The sequence below is a fragment of the Neolamprologus brichardi genome, unplaced genomic scaffold (assembly GCF_056152115.1).
Source record: "Neolamprologus brichardi isolate AB-2024 unplaced genomic scaffold, ASM5615211v1 NODE_ptg000008l+_length_2720982_cov_1, whole genome shotgun sequence".
Lineage (NCBI taxonomy): Eukaryota > Metazoa > Chordata > Actinopteri > Cichliformes > Cichlidae > Neolamprologus > Neolamprologus brichardi.
Window position 1 is genome coordinate 436,699 of NW_028270135.1, and position 17,557 is coordinate 454,255.

Sequence of the window (17,557 nt, forward strand, 5' to 3'; positions counted from 1 at the left end):
CTTTCTTAATTCTCGATAAGCCAGGGCCAAGCCAGCTCCAATCAGCAAGAACCCTGTTATCATGGTTCTGAATAGGTAGATATCTTCAGCGTCCTCGATCGACAGTCCCGCCAGGCACACGATCCTCCATGTCTGCCACCCGTCCATCGTGTATCCGGCAGGGAAAGTCCCTCCAGGGCACTCGGGCTCTCCCGAGCCCAGACTTCTTGTTAAAGGGTGTCAATAGCATTCAGAGACCAGTTGATCAAATCCATAATTCTCTTTAGGTTTTAGAAACACACTGTGAGCGAATGTTCCATCCTTGTTATGGATACATTTTTATGAACTTCAGTTACAGGACAACAGGTGGTTTCATCGGTCAGGGAGGCGCTAACCTGTCACTGTTAAAAGGGAGTTTTTCCTTCTCACTATAAGTGTTTGCTCTTGTGCGGTCGTCTGATTGTTGGAGTGTTCTTGGTAGGATCTTTCACTTATAATGTAAAGTGCCTTCAGACAACTGTTGTACTGATTTTGCTCTATATAAATAAAACTGAAGGGTTTAGAAATATGCTGAAAACTAGATATCAGCAGGTCTATGACACGATGCTGATCATGGGGTAGCCGTGGCTCATAAGGTTGGAAAGTTGGTGGTTTGCTCCTCGCTTGAACGTGCAGACTGGAATAGCTATCCTTGGGCAGCTCAAAGCCTGAGCTGTTCCTGACGCACAGTGAATTGTGTGAAGGTGAAACAAGGTGCATATACAGAAAAAAGCACTTTGAATGACTCTTATAGAAAAAGCATCGCCAGCTACAATTCAACCAGTCAGTTCTACATGAGTCCTCGTGATGTTGTTTGTCAAAGGATTTTTGTATTTTCCTTTCTTCTGATGATCATAGCACCTGTAATATCATAATGTACCATGATAGTATCATTGTGCAGTCACACTGCGTGGGGATGTAAAAAATGTCAGCTGTAAAAGTGTGATCTGGCTCACTGAATCCCAATAACTGGACACATTTATTTATTAATGTACTGTTTTTGGTGTACTGAAACTATTTAGCAGCTACCATACTTTATACACACGATACCTGAAAGCCTGTTTCTCTAAAGTGAAAAAATAAAATGTCCATATAAAGACAGTGGGAAGCTGTATTTTATTCTTGGTTCTTGGTGTTTTGCAGGTTTGACCTGTGGGAGGTCGCCCAGCATGTTTCTCTTCTTGAACATTGAGGTTAATCTGATTTGGTATTTTAAGCTTCCTTGTTTCGTCATCAACTGATCCTCATCACAGCAAATTAGTCCTTGAGTACACCGAGGTAATTGCTGTTATGAAATGACACTGTATACAGAAACCTAAATCTAATTCAATGTAAACACTATGGTATTACTGTTACTCCTAAAATCCTTTTGTTGAACAAGAGTGAAAACTTTGTATAATTAATAGTAGGGCTGCCACGATTAGTCGACGACTAATTTAATAGTCGATGTGTTGTTTGAAGCTTTGTAAGATCCCAAAAGACGCAGGAATAAGTAGTAGGATTTAAGAGTGTAATAACGGACTGAAACAGAAGATGGCAGCACTGCATGTACAAGGATGCCAGCTGCCGTTAAACCCCGAAGAAGAAGAAGCTGTGTCCCAGAATTCATAGCACACATATTCACAGCCCAGCTCAGTTTCCAACAATGGCGGCAGCTAGTTAGTTTTAATATTACTCTTATTATTCTTTCTGGGTCACAAAATAAACGTTTAACATATTTTCAGGCGAGAATGTAGCTGCGTAAACCTCAAATATCTGCTCAGTTTATCAAGACACCACATATTTTCAAAAGCGCTCCGACGTTTTCGGAGACGTCTGTTACCCACTAGCTCGATAGCTAGCCGGGGGCTAGGCTCACTAGAGCCGTGAGAACACCGGACTCCCGGGAAATCGTTTTCAAACCCACCGCCGTCTTTCGCTACTCCGGTTAAACATGATATATAAGTCACTTAGATAACTTAAAAATGTTATTGTTTGGCTTTTTTTTAGTATTTTATTTGTTCCTGAGTAAATCGGTTTGGCTGAGATTAAATTATAGTTTTCACACAGCTGAATAAACGTCAAGCAGACAGCTGATTATCAGAAGTGTGAGATGCTCGAGAATTTACTCCGGTGTCCTGTTATATTTTAGATAGCAAGGAGTTTATTAAACAGTTCCTATAATTCCTATAATAAACTCCTTTATTTAGAAACACTTTTGTGCATTGTTGAGAATAGATTCCTTAATGTACATCAACGTTAAAGAGAATATAGTTGTGATTGCTTGCAACATTATAATATTGTGGTAATGAGTGTAAGTATACAAAATAGAAAATAGGCCTGGGATGGGAACAAAGAACTGAGGTGCAGGGCAGAAGGACAATCAACCCCCACCCCCAGGGCATGAAGCAAGAGTTACTGAGGGTGAGGGGCAGACAAAGGGCAAACGGACACTACCTTATAAGGAGGTGGGGGTCAGGGTGTCAGCACCCTTGGCCACTGTACTAGTGTATTTCCATTGTGGGAGTGTTTACTGTAGGGGGAGGAGACCAGAGGTTATAACTGTAACTGTTGTGTGGAGTTCTTTAGATCAGCCTTTAGCATAGGACTGCATAGGACTGCAGTGTGCTGATCTCCATCTGTAAGAATAATGGGTAATAAAAGGATTGTGTAAAACATGGAAACATCTCAGCGTGATCTCTACCAGGACCAAAAGAATCGCAGAGACTGGCGTTGTCTCAACAGCATCAAAGTACGGTGGCCCTGAGAGGCCAAAAGCGCTGCAAAAAGAAAAACACTTGCAAAAAGAAAAAGCGCTGCAAAAAGAAAAACACTTGCAAAAAGAAAAAGCGCTGCAAAAAGAAAAACACTTGCAAAAAGAAAAAGCGCTGCAAAAAGAAAAACACTTGCAAAAAGAAAAAGCGCTGCAAAAAGAAAAACACTTGCAAAAAGAAAAAGCGCTGCAAAAAGAAAAACACTTGCAAAAAGAAAAGCGCTGCAAAAAGAAAAACACTTGCAAAAAGAAAAACACTTGCAAAAAGAAAAAGCGCTGCAAAAAGAAAAACACTTGCAAAAACAAAAAGCGCTGCAAAAAGAAAAACACTTGCAAAAAGAAAAAGCGCTGCAAAAAGAAAAACACTTGCAAAAAGAAAAAGCGCTGCAAAAAGAAAAACACTTGCAAAAAGAAAAAGCGCTGCAAAAAGAAAAACACTTGCAAAAAGAAAAAGCGCTGCAAAAAGAAAAACACTTGCAAAAAGAAAAAGCGCTGCAAAAAGAAAAACACTTGCAAAAAGAAAAAGCGCTGCAAAAAGAAAAACACTTGCAAAAACAAAAAGCGCTGCAAAAAGAAAAACACTTGCAAAAAGAAAAGCGCTGCAAAAGCACACACAACACAACGGAAATAGGAAAAAACACAACGGAAATGTTTCTGGGGAGACAATAACCGGACGGACCAGTTGACCAAAACATGCTAACAAGTGCACTGGGACTGGGAGACACTTCAACGAAGTGGAAGCAGAGCGGCCAAAGAGTAAACTTCCAAAAGTAAGTTCTGAATATTATGTCACTTATTTATGTGCAAATGTTTAATAACGAGGAGCATTAAAACATTACTGTTGGCCACATGCCGGCAAAGTTATGTGACATTAGCGATGTTTGTACTTTCAGCGTTTACTTTGTTTTAAAGTCTTTACTTTATACGCCGTTAGATAGTCGACCTTAATCTTACAGAGAATCTGATGATTTTGTGGATAATTAAAATCAGTCATATATCCACAAACACAACAGGCTGAAAGTCAGTGATGCTGCTCGGTTTGCAGTCCTGAATATCACGGCACAAGCAGGATTCACTGCACTGTTAATGTTAATTATGTCATATTGCTGCCTCTGTTCGGTGGTGTTGAGCCAAACGGACTTTAACGTGTGTTTGAACGAGCTGACGGTTCACTCATTGTAGCGACTTCCACAGTCGCTAGAGCCCGGGGATGGAGCCCGCCTATTTGCCTGACGCGCTGTCAACTTTAGCAATAATGCGAGAGGTGGAATTGTTTGCTTGTTTATTAAAGTGTTTACAGAGTAATGTCATCTCAAGATTTGGACTCTTACAACGTCACAGGCTCTAATGTAACAAGACGAAACATGTTGTGCAGCGGTCAACAAAAACTACGGCTACCCAGCCCTCCTCTCTGTCAAAATCAAAACCAGTGAATGACAGACTGACAACGCCCTCTTAATGTCGCCGCTAGCACCCACGTGACTCCCATTACACATCACCATAGCAACCAAACAAATGAAAACCCAGTGATCATCAAAAAATTCAATACATTTAATTATGGTTCCTACACTCATTAAGCTGAAAGAAAGATGCTTTAATCACAGCAGTCACACATGTGTCCACTGTACCAGCTGGGAACTCTTCTTGTTTAGCACTCGTAATAACACTAAATCCTCCTGTTTGTAGCAGTGTGTACACCTGAGACTGTCACCTGTCTGTCTGTCCTGCACTCTGTCTCTGTTTCTTTCTCTCTGATTGTGGAATAAAAGTATGAACATGTATTTATAAGTTACATTTGTGTTTGAATCCTGCAGCTTATCACACATTTGATTTCCATGTGTGACGACTGCAAGTGTCCAGAGTGAGGACAGACTGAGGGACCCACTGCTGCACATCATCTGTGAGGCTTTGCACCCCTGATGATCCACCAGGAGAAACTCTGTGTGAGGAAGAGGAGGAGGAAGAGCCAGCAGCAGCTGACAGATGGAGAGAATAGACAGACTGTTCCCTGTTTGTGAAGGACTGCTAGGAAAGTTTAGAATAACTAATTGTCTGTCCTGAATCAGTCTTATTAGGTAATGTTCAAATAATGTTATCATCCAGTGTTTTCAGTGTGGGAGAAAGTACTCAGGGCCTTCAAGTTACACACTATGAAAGGCAGCAACAAGTTTAATATTCAGAAACCTAAAGTATGTATCAGCAGCAGAATGGAGCTAAAAATAATTGTTTCAGTTCTATGAAGCTTTGAGTATTTTGGATTAGTAGCACTGCTGTGTTTGTTGCATCATATTGCTGTAATTGTTTATATGCTTTATATATTCTGAGCTAAGTTGATCTATAGTTACATCATATTCTATAAGGATGTTATGTGTTTGTAGACTTTGTGCCCAGTTTGACCCATTTAGCAGAAGTCAGCCTGTTTAAGGCTCTGATATCTATTCTGTATGACTTAAAGCAGTTATGACATGGTCTGATTTTCTCACCCAATAAAGGAATATTTAATATATCAGTCTACTCTTCATTCTATCAGAAACAGTTATCACAGCTCGTACATTTGCTTCTTCCACACATATATGTAAGCATTGAGCCAAATTTACTAATGCCAACATATTAAAAGAACAATATTTGTCTCTTATATATAATACATCTATATATACACTGTCACAGATACTTGAGTGTCTTTAAGTGAAGATTTAAGGTGATAGGAAATATAAATAAATGCAACTTGAATCTTTACTGAAGCTCAGTGTTTGACACAGAGTTCACTCACATGTGCTGTACCAGTGTACCTGCACATGTGATGTGACAATAGAAGTGATTTGATTTGAGAGTTCAAGCTCACTGCTGTAATAACTTATAATGATTAATATAATAACTATAATATTGGCCATCTCATATTTACACTGACTTTAGTCTCATGAACAACATTAACTATTTGTTATTTACTAGCTAATCTTATATGACTGCTCAGTACAGAAATGAAGCCCAACAATCATGTTTTACAGTCCTGTGGTCTCAGCCTCAGATACTTATTAAATCACACAAAGCTCGTGTAGAAACAAACAAAATATGTTCTCCTTCATTTCTGTCAACCACACGTTTCCCGCTATCATGGTTGCTAGGCAACCTGGGCAGCGCAACGGAGGCTAGACCGTCCCATTTCAGACCCTGAATTGGGAAACAGTCCCTGAATTGCTGTATCCCAATTCAGGGTCTGCAGCCTCAACGGTCCTCAAGGGCCGCGTACTCAAAGACCGCTAAGGCCGGAAGTGTGAGGCTTGTGAAATGGGACGGTCTAGCCTCCGTTGCGCTGCCCAGGTTGCCTAGCAACCATGATAGCGGGAAACGTGTGGTTGACAGAAATGAAGGAGAACATATTTTGTTCGTTTGTTTGTTTCTACACGAGCTTTGTGTGATTTAATAAGTATCTGAGGCTGAGACCACAGGACTGTAAAACATGATTGTTGGGCTTCATTTCTGTACTGAACAGTCATATAAGATTAGCTAGTAAATAACAATTAGCTAATGTTGTTCATGAGACTAAAGTCAGTGTAAATATGAGATGGCCAATATTATATTATTATTTATTTATTTATTTATTATTTATATTATAATGTTATTATATTAATCATTATCAGTTATTACAGCAGTGAGTTTGAACTCTCAAATCAAATCACTTCTATTGTCACATCACATGTGCAGGTACACTGGTACAGCACATGTGAGTGAACTCTGTGTCAAACACTGAGCTTCAGTAAAGATTCAAGTTGCAGTTATTTATATTTCCTATCACCTTAAATCTTCACTTAAAGACAAGTATCTGTGACAGTGTATATATAGATGTATTATATATAAGAGACAAATATTGTTCTTTTAATATGTTGGCATTATTACTAAATTTGGCTCAATGCTTACATATATGTGTGGAAGAAGCAAATGTACGAGCTGTGATAACTGTGTCTGATAGAATGAAGAGTAGACTGATATATGAAATATTCCTTTATTGGGTGAGAAAATCAGACCATGTCATAACTGCTTTAAGTCATACAGAATAGATATCAGAGCCTTAAACAGGCTGACTTCTGCTAAATGGGTCAAACTGGGCAGAAAGTCTACAAACACATAACATCCTTATAGAATATGATGTAACACTATAGATCAACTTAGCTCAGAATATATAAAGCATATAAACAATTACAGCAATATGATGCAACAAACACAGCAGTGCTACTAATCCAAAATACTCAAAGCTTCATAGAACTGAAACAAACATTTATTTTTAGCTCCATTCAGCTGCTGATACATACTTTAGGTTTCTGAATATTAAACTTGTTGCTGCCTTTCATAGTGTGTAACTTGAAGGCCCTGAGTACTTTCTCCCACACTGAAAACACTGGATGATAACATTATTTGAACATTACCTAATAAGACTGATTCAGGACAGACAGTTAGTGATGTTAAACTTTCCTAGCAGTCCTTCACAAACAGGGAACAGTCTGTCTATTCTCTCCATCTGTCAGCTGCTGCTGGCTCTTCCTCCTCCTCTTCCTCACACACTGCTGAGTCCTGGTGGATCATCAGGGGTGCAAAGCCTCACAGATGATGTGCAGCAGTGGGTCCCTCAGTCTGTCCTCACTCTGGACACTTGCAGTCGTCACACATGGAAATCAAATGTGTGATAAGCTGCAGGATTCAAACACAAGTGTAACTTATAAATACATGTTCATACTTTTATTCCACAATCAGAGAGAAAGAAACAGAGACAGAGTGCAGGACAGACAGACAGGTGACAGTCTCAGGTGTACACACTGCTACAAACAGAAGGATTTAGTGTTATTACGAGTGCTAAACAAGAAGAGTTCCCAGCTGGTACAGTGGACACATGTGTGACTGCTGTGATTAAAGCATCTTTCTTTCAGCTTAATGAGTGTAGGAACCATAATTAAATGTATTGAATTTTTTGATGATCACTGGGTTTTCATTTGTTTGGTTGCTATGGTGATGTGTAATGGGAGTCACGTGGGTGCTAGCGGCGACATTAAGAGGGCGTTGTCAGTCTGTCATTCACTGGTTTTGATTTTGACAGAGAGGAGGGCTGGGTAGCCGTAGTTTTTGTTGACCGCTGCACAACATGTTTCGTCTTGTTACATTAGAGCCTGTGACGTTGTAAGAGTCCAAATCTTGAGATGACATTACTCTGTAAACACTTTAATAAACAAGCAAACAATTCCACCTCTCGCATTATTGCTAAAGTTGACAGCGCGTCAGGCAAATAGGCGGGCTCCATCCCCGGGCTCTAGCGACTGTGGAAGTCGCTACAATGAGTGAACCGTCAGCTCGTTCAAACACACGTTAAAGTCCGTTTGGCTCAACACCACCGAACAGAGGCAGCAATATGACATAATTAACATTAACAGTGCAGTGAATCCTGCTTGTGCCGTGATATTCAGGACTGCAAACCGAGCAGCATCACTGACTTTCAGCCTGTTGTGTTTGTGGATATATGACTGATTTTAATTATCCACAAAATCATCACATTCTCTGTAAGATTAAGGTCGACTATCTAACGGCGTATAAAGTAAAGACTTTAAAACAAAGTAAACGCTGAAAGTACAAACATCGCTAATGTCACATAACTTTGCCGGCATGTGGCCAACAGTAATGTTTTAATGCTCCTCGTTATTAAACATTTGCACATAAATAAGTGACATAATATTCAGAACTTACTTTTGGAAGTTTACTCTTTGGCCGCTCTGCTTCCACTTCGTTGAAGTGTCTCCCAGTCCCAGTGCACTTGTTAGCATGTTTTGGTCAACTGGTCCGTCCGGTTATTGTCTCCCCAGAAACATTTCCGTTGTGTTTTTTCCTATTTCCGTTGTGTTGTGTGTGCTTTTGCAGCGCTTTTCTTTTTGCAAGTGTTTTTCTTTTTGCAGCGCTTTTTGTTTTTGCAAGTGTTTTTCTTTTTGCAGCGCTTTTTCTTTTTGCAAGTGTTTTTCTTTTTGCAGCGCTTTTTCTTTTTGCAAGTGTTTTTCTTTTTGCAGCGCTTTTTCTTTTTGCAAGTGTTTTTCTTTTTGCAGCGCTTTTTCTTTTTGCAAGTGTTTTTCTTTTTGCAGCGCTTTTTCTTTTTGCAAGTGTTTTTCTTTTTGCAGCGCTTTTGGCCTCTCAGGGCCACCGTATCAAAGGCTATAAAATCAAAGTTCAAAGTACTTCAGTCATTACTCTGATATATGACAGTAGTTAAGATCACATCTAATCAAACCTGATAAAGCCATCCTGAAATAGTCTTCAGCAGTAAACACGAGTCGCTGACAGATATTTTGCAGCATTCAAGGAGGTGAAGAAATATATAAAATATTATTATGCTCTCACACACATTCTTAGTCAGGCAGACTCATCACAGAGACAAAAGCCTTCAGCTCAGACTGTCTGGACTGGAGCCGACAGTAATTGATGGTAGTATAATCTGAATTAAGGCATAGGTGTCTTCAGAGTAGATTTCCCCCAGCAGGTGCACGGGTTCTGTAAATATCACCCTGAAGCATCAAACCATATGAATTCATTTGCCTGCAAACACGGACGATCTGATATCCTCGTGTTGGCGTTGTTCCCACATCATCATAATTAATGTTGTTCCAGGGTCCACATTACAAGTAACCAATCACCTTGTGACGTCATACTTTTGCGACTTCAAAAAATATCCGCCTTAAAAAAACAAATGTTCTTCGAGAAACCGCCTTTTGTCCGCCGGTCCAGCAATTTCAATTCCTCTCAAGATACTTTTCTTTAATAAACGGTAAGCATAATACATATGTTTTCCTTGAAATGGATAGCTGTTTGTTTGCTAGTGATAGGCTACTTGCGAACCAGTATTCTCCAGACAGAGAATTGCGTGTCAATGTATTATGATTTATTATGAAAGTACAGGTGAATATAGCTGTCATAACAATGTAAGGCAAAACTGCAGTAGCTTCCCTGATCTTTTTACAAACATAAGTGAAGAGAATTTGAACTAAAAGGCCTAGAAATGGTTGTGTTGAATCTATGAATCAAACTATCACCTGGAAACATAATTAACTGGTCCATAGCCGTGAAACTGGACATGAGTTCTTGATTCTATGGAGATTAACAGTAATCCAGAAATTTGTCCTGGGCAATCGCGTAAATGTTGTCCCTGGGACATTGTGTAGAAGTTGTCCCTGGGACATTGTGTAAATGTTGTCCCTGGGACATCGTGTAAATGTTGTCCCTGGGACATCGCGTAGAAGTTGTCCCTGGGACATCGTGTAAATGTTGTCCCTGGGACATCGTGTAGAAGTTGTCCCTGGGACATCGTGTAAATGTTGTCCCTGGGACATCGTGTAGAAGTTGTCCCTGGGACATCGTGTAAATGTTGTCCCTGGGACATCGTGTAGAAGTTGTCCCTGGTACATCGTGTAAATGTTGTCCCTGGGACATCGCGTAGAAGTTGTCCCTGGGACATCGCGTAGAAGTTGTCCCTGGGACATCGCGTAGAGGTTGTCCCTGGGTGAGTTGTCCCCTCCGGTGGTCCTCCTTGGGCTCTGGCACTCTGGGACCTCTGGATGTCTGGAGCCTGGATCTCCTCCATGCCTGCTTCATGCCCTGGGGGCGGGGCTATGGCTCTCTACATCCTCTTGCAGACCATTACATGGGGAAACCATTTGAATACAAGCGCGCCGATCCACACAGGTGTGCACACGGGTGTTCACTGTTCGTAGACTTAAATCACACCTTTCTTGGCTGCTACTTCCAAGCACATTGTGCGCTGTCTGTCCTGCGTGCTGCACAACAACATTCAGTATTTAGTATTTACTGCTGTTTACACTTAGCTAGATTAATGCGATGGTGTTGTTTAGTATGTTGCTTTGTTTTGTTTTTTTGCTTGTTTTCTCTTCTTTTTCTCTCAACAGGTGATCCAGGATATTTTCCCCCCCTTTCTCACTGTCCCGCTCCCCTTCTGTTTTTCTTTTCCTTCCTCTTTCTTTCTCCCTTTCCTATCCCTCACTCATGTCTGTCCCGTCTGTAACAACTGAAAATAAAATAAAATAAATAATAAAAACAAAGGTCGATCAAATGGACCAATACGGCAATGCCATGATGATCCATTTGGCAAAATAAATCCATTGGGTATCCTTGTTGGTCTTCAGACAACAATTCTGACGGCTAAAGAACCAAATGGGACAGGCAAAAAAGAAAAAAAAAGAAAAAAAAGTTGTCCCTGGGACATCGTGTAGAAGTTGCCAGAGACATACCATATGAAAGTTTAGCTTCTTTTAGCCCCTGTTTGTTTTATATTATATATATATTGTTTTAATATTATATTTAATATTTACATTGTATTGCAAAAAAACCCAAAACAAGTTAAAATGAATTAATGAATATTGACTAATTAAACCTTTGTTATTTTTCCACCAGAAATGGACGATATAATTAGAAGAAGTGCTCTGAATGACGAAAAAAAAAGAACTGGAAAAGATACACAACTTTGTGTGCATGTGTCACAATGCCAGGAGGACCCATTCAGTGTTGTGTTAGAAAAATTGAACTCGTCAACCCTTCATGGACATTATAAATGTTTAAATGTGGCCTTGGGTAAAGACAGGAAAAGATACTATTACAAATTCAACTGCATCAGAGCTGGAAAAAAAAGTCGAAACAGCTACAGAGCAGTGGGCTGTAAGGCCTATGTTTCATTTAAAGTACTCAAATGTTGGAAAGACCACACAGTCATCGTGCAACGTACATATGATAAGCATGATGGGCATGATCCTTCGGACCCAAAAGACGCACATTTCAACAATATTTCCAGTGATTTGAGGAGGAAGATTGAGGAACTGCTTTCCCTTGGAACTAAGCCAGCCATCATACTAACCGAATGTCATAAATGGGCCAAAGAACATGGACACAGAGATTTTCACAACAGAGAGCATTTTGTCACACCACGTGACATTGACAGAGTTAGAACCTGCATGATGAGAAAGAAGCACTTTAACTGTGGAGACAGTCAAAGTGTACATACCTTACTTAATGGAAACCATCAAGAACATGTTCTCTTCTATGAACCATACACATCTGACCAAGAACTAATGATTGTTTTGCAGACACCTGTAATTAGGGATGCACCGATACCACTTTTTTGGAAACGAGTACGAGTACTTGCATTTCAGTACTCACCGATACCGATACCGAGTACTTAATAAAAACATGATTTAAATTTACAGGTAACAGTTTTAGTCCTATAATTTAACAAAAAACAACAACAAGGGACTAGTTTGGAATTAAGAACATTTATTTAAAATGAAAAGCATGTTGTATGCAACATATTACAGAATAAATAATTATAAAAAACAAAATTTAATTTTAAATTTGTTCATCTGTTTCTCTGTTTAGAAGTCTCACTAGCACAGTCACAGCTGGGATGACATCAGAGGCTAGTGCGTCGTAGCTGCTCACTTTTTTAGTTAGTTCCTCAAAGGGGGCGAGGACGGCAACAGTCTTCTCCATAAGAGCCCATTGGTGAGCGGTGAGATAGTCAGGGAGCTCGTGCTCGGACACGCCCAGCACTCGCTTTTGCTCAATGAGGGACTGGAGCATGTAATACGTGCTGTTCCAGCGCGTCTGTACGTCCTGCTGCAGTCTCTTTATTGGCTGGTTGAGCTGTCCCTGAATGTCCTCGAGGCGGGAGTAGGCTAAGGCGGAGTGTTTAAAATGCCCAACTATTTTCTGTCCCACTGCTGTAGCATCAGCTATGCTCCTCTGTGCTAATAAGCGTGGGTAAATAAGCGTGGGTAAATAAGCGTGGGTAAATAAGCGTGGGTAAACTCTTTGTACTCGTTGTCGTGTTGGGATTTTGGTGCTTGATTAAATTACTTGTGTTAAATGCGCTACCTTTAGAGCCTCTGGACAATTTCGCTGAGCACAATTTGCAGTCCGCCTTTGTTTTCGCGTCTTCGTTCACTTTGAAATAGTTCCACACGGCTGACTTGTCTCGCCTGCCCTTCTCTCAGCTCTGAGCTGCAGCCGGGGCCTGGGGGCGGGCACTCGGGGCCTGGAGGCGGGCACTCGGGGCCTGGAGGCGGGCACTCGGGGCCTGGCGGCGGGCACTCGGCGCCTGTGATTAACCCCTTACATGCCGCTCAAACATAGACAGGTCTCAGCCCGTGGTATCGGTCCCCGGTATCGGGGGACTTTTAACGAGTACTTTAGAAAATGTGGTATCGAGGCCGATACCCGATACTGGTATCGGTGCATCCCTACCTGTAATGAAATCAAACATGGAGAACTATGCAAAACAGTTAGTATTTGTTGACACCACCCACTGTGTTAACCAGTATTCATTTCCCTTATTCACACTTGTTGTAAGAGATGATCATGGGCATGGAGTCCCTGTGGCCTATGCTATTGTCAGCAACGAAAGTCAGAAAACCCTGGAAACTGTTCTTGGAATAGTTTGTGAGCATTTCCCAACTTCCCCGAGGTAAATAATACATTGAGAGCTATTAATTTTGAAATAATTCCTTTTCAAAAAAGTTATAACATGCCAGAATCTAATGCTATAGCTGCAGCATGGGCTGCAAAAAACTTTCCTTTCCAGTTGTTAAAGTTATTCCTATAGGCTGTATTTTATATATCTACTTGTGAGTTGAAATGTTTAATTTGGCATTGAAGTGGTGCTTTGAGATAGCAAAACCATGTTCATACTGTTTAATCTCATTTAGTGTTTTCTTTTTTTCTGTAGAGCATTTATGGTTGACAAAGACTTTGTGGAAATAAATGCTTTGCAGAAGGTTTTTCCAGAGTCAGCTATCCTTCTATGCTGGTACCATGTCTTGCAGGTAAACCACATTGTTTTCTTTTCACGTTGTCTAAGATGCACCTGAAACACATTTTTACAACAGGGTCCTGTTGTTATTGTGATTTTCACCTACTCAGGTTAGTGAATATAAAGGGATAAAATGTTGAGTGACTATGTCCATCCATTTAAGACCACAGTGCACTCATCTTCTGGTGGCTGCTTCCCAAATTTAAAAATATGTTTGCCTGGTTGATTTCTGTAATGCACAGGTCCTCTTGTCCAGTGAGGGACAAAGTTATTTTTGGACGTCAGCTTTCTTTTATGCATTTTGTACAGCTGCTCCTCTGTCTCTCTCTCCAGATTAACTTTTTTTCTCTTACATTAACAGGCTGTTAATCGATGGCTTCGGGGTCCACGGGCTTTCTAACACCCAAAAGAGAAATGAAATCATTTCTTTCTTTTGCTTGCACATCTGTAAGTGTAATTTGTCTATTTCACATTTTGAGTTCTTGATTACACTAAGAGCATAATAACTTTCAGTTGCTAAAAAAAAGTTACAGAGAGATACAAAATAGATTTTTGAAATGATTTCTAAAACTGGCTTCTTATCTTGCTTATCAAAACAAGTACTTAAGCTGTGCAGACCATCATTGTGTCACCCACTGTGCAGTAGAACTCGTGAGTGGGATTCTTTCACAGACAGATGCTGAAACCAAATATGCTAATAGGTTTAGTGTTCCTTCTTAGCCATTGTAAGGGAAGAAATAATTGCTTCGTAATACAAAAACACGACATATTATTAATAACTTAAAATTCTTAATGTTATTCAATAAAAGGAAAAAGGCTTCAATACATAATATTAAAGATTTCAATAGGTCTGTTACATGGATTGAAATATATTCTGTTGCATCCAATTCTCTTAGGAGGAAGACTTTAAAGCCACATCAGCAGAGTTTTGCCACACATTTAAGCAACAGTATTTTCAGAAGCACTGGGAAGGCATTGGCCACATGTGGCGTGACTACGGCCGTCGCTTCAGTCACGCTCGTTCTGAAACAAACGATGTGATTGAAAGGTATGATTTATTATTTTGACCTCAGTCAATGTTATTGCTGAAAAAAAAGATATTATGCATTAATCCAAGAGGCTAAACTAAGTAGGTTCTTCGTGTCATTGCCAGAACAGCTTTTAGGCGAATCCTTTAAATTCTAGCAGTGTTTTTTATGCTATCACAACAAAAAACAGAGTAGGTGGATTTGCCTAAACCAGCTAAACCGGCACAGAGCATTCCTTTATAAAAGACGTGTGCAATAGGTATTCCAACTTTTTTTTTTAAATAATACAGTCTTGATTTAAACTTTAAATTCCTTCAATTACAGTTACTGATCATTTACTGATTATATATATATATATATATATACACACACATATATATATATATATATATGTGTGTGTATATATATATGTATATGTATATGTATATATATATGTATATGTATATATGTATATATGTATATATGTATGTATATATATATATATATATATACATACTAATACCTGACCTCACACTGAGATTTGGTATGAAGTGGCCTGTTTGTGCTGATGCTGACATTGGGGCTCAGAGTTCCTCTGTGTGTATATATTTGTGAACGTTAACTTGGCTAATGTCCGAGGGTTTGACTGCTTTCCTGTTGGATTGTATCACACAGAACGTGGATAAGAGCACCAGTGGCCGTGCACACCCTCATCTCTCTCCTTCACCCGATCATTAGTGTTGGAAACCAGCATTAGCTCAGAGTAGATTAGACTTCAGTGTAGTGCAAGTGATTTGATTTTATGATTATTTGATTCAGTTTTTTCTGTGTTCAAGCTCAATTACTTTAATAAAATATGTTGAATTCAACATTTATAAACTGTGGACATTTACCCTTTTAAACCTTTCTGAAACAAGACAGGTAAAAACCAGTGTATAAAAGTTTACATAGGTATAAATAGCTCGAACACTTTACTCCAGCCTTTAACCTCCTAGGACCTGGCGTCCACATATGTGGACATCACATTTTGGTTTATTTAGACCAAAATACTAAATCTTGATCAACAAGTGCCTGATATACAGTTACGAGGACATTATACTGCAACTGTTCTATCGAAATTTCAAATGAATGTCCTCATATGTGGCTCTCATTTTTCTCAGAAACAAAAATTAGGTAAAAAAAATAAATAAATCTGGTAATTCTTTGTTTTTACATTCATCAGGTTCCAATCGGCCCAAATATCAAAGAGAAATTAAAAATGCTGCCATGGAAGATTTTGGGTCTTAGGGGGTTAAAATGACCAGATCTCTGGGGCCTGTTTTCCAGGCCACTAAATTAAACCCAGTCAATTACCAAGTGCACAGAATAAAAACCTACGAGGTCCACTAATAGTCCAAAAGTCCAAATCTTTAATAGAAAAGACAGGCAGAACTCAAACAAACAATAATCCAAACGAGGAGCATATATATACACTGGAAAGTAAATAACTATAAGTTATTAAATCAGACTAATTAAATACAGTAAAACTAATAAGGGAAGACGAACACAAGGGAAATAAAAATGACAACAGTGTAAACATACCAAAACTCAAAATAAAACAGGAAAGCTACTACAAACCGAGTGTGACGCAGTTACATTCATACTGAAACATATGTGATAATTTCCTTTCTTTGTAGCATTTTTAAGATAAGTGTTAGAACAGTCATTGTGCCGTTTGGATTAGGAACCAAACATTTTTGCCAAATAGTTAACTTAATACAAACTTAGAACAACAGTGAACAATTTTCAAGATTCTGATTTACAGAACAAACAAAAGTCACAAAAGGTTTCATTATTTAAGAGACAAGATCCAGTTTTTCACACAGGAAAGAAACGACAGTGCAGCAGGGCCAAAGCTGTGTGTCAGCAAACTGAAGGTTGAGGAATCAGTCAGTTCATGTTTAAGGTTGTGTTGGATTTTGAGAAGAGTCTGTCTGTTATTAGAAAGTAAGATTAACAATGTTACACCAATAACCCAAATACGGGGAAATGACAAATAATACCAAAAAAGATACAACTTTCATATTATTTTACTAACTTTGTCATATCAGCACTTGAATGGTCGATGCCTTTACAGACCATGTCTCTTGTGACAATCTTCCGGCAAACCCGAGGGCTAGCTCCCCAGCCTCCTCTTCACTCAGAACACTAAACACTGTTACTTTAGTTTAGGCCTGTCCAGAATCATTGCAGGCAGTTTGGCTTTACGGCCCTAAAAAAGAAAAAGTGCAAACACCAAAAGAGCAGAGAGACACACACAAAGTTAAATGCTTTTGTTTACATGGTGTAATTGTGTATATGTTGCAACAAATGCACAATTTCCAGCCACATTGTCACTTCATTGATACGAGCAGTGTTGGTCAAGTTACTTGAAAAAAGTAACTAATTACTGATTACTTCCCAAAAAAGTAATCCTGTTACTTTACTGATTACTTATTTTCAAGAGTAATTAATTACTTAGTTACTTTTTAAAAACACGATTTACAACCTGAATAGGTGATAAAGTGATAGATCTTTCAGCCCAATTCTACTTTTTCTGCATAATCATCATACAAAATGTAATCAAATGGAAAAGTCTCTTTTTAAAACTTGTTTTATTAGTTTTAATCTTTTAACTTTATGCATCCAGCAAAAACTTAATTATCTGCAACATTCTCTGACTGGAAGAAATTAGTTTAACATTTAAACCTATTTTCTGCACATTCCAGCACATAAAATAAAATATTTTGTGTGTTTACACTCAGTCTTTCAAATAGATGCAAGTAAAACACAGCAGAAAATAAATAAAGTCAAAGACTAGCGGTCCTGTTGCTCTATTTTCACCTGTAAAGCAGGAGTGGGGTAGGCGGAGGTTTACCCTGGTGCAGGTGTGCAGCGGTCAGTGGAAGAATCCGCGAGTTT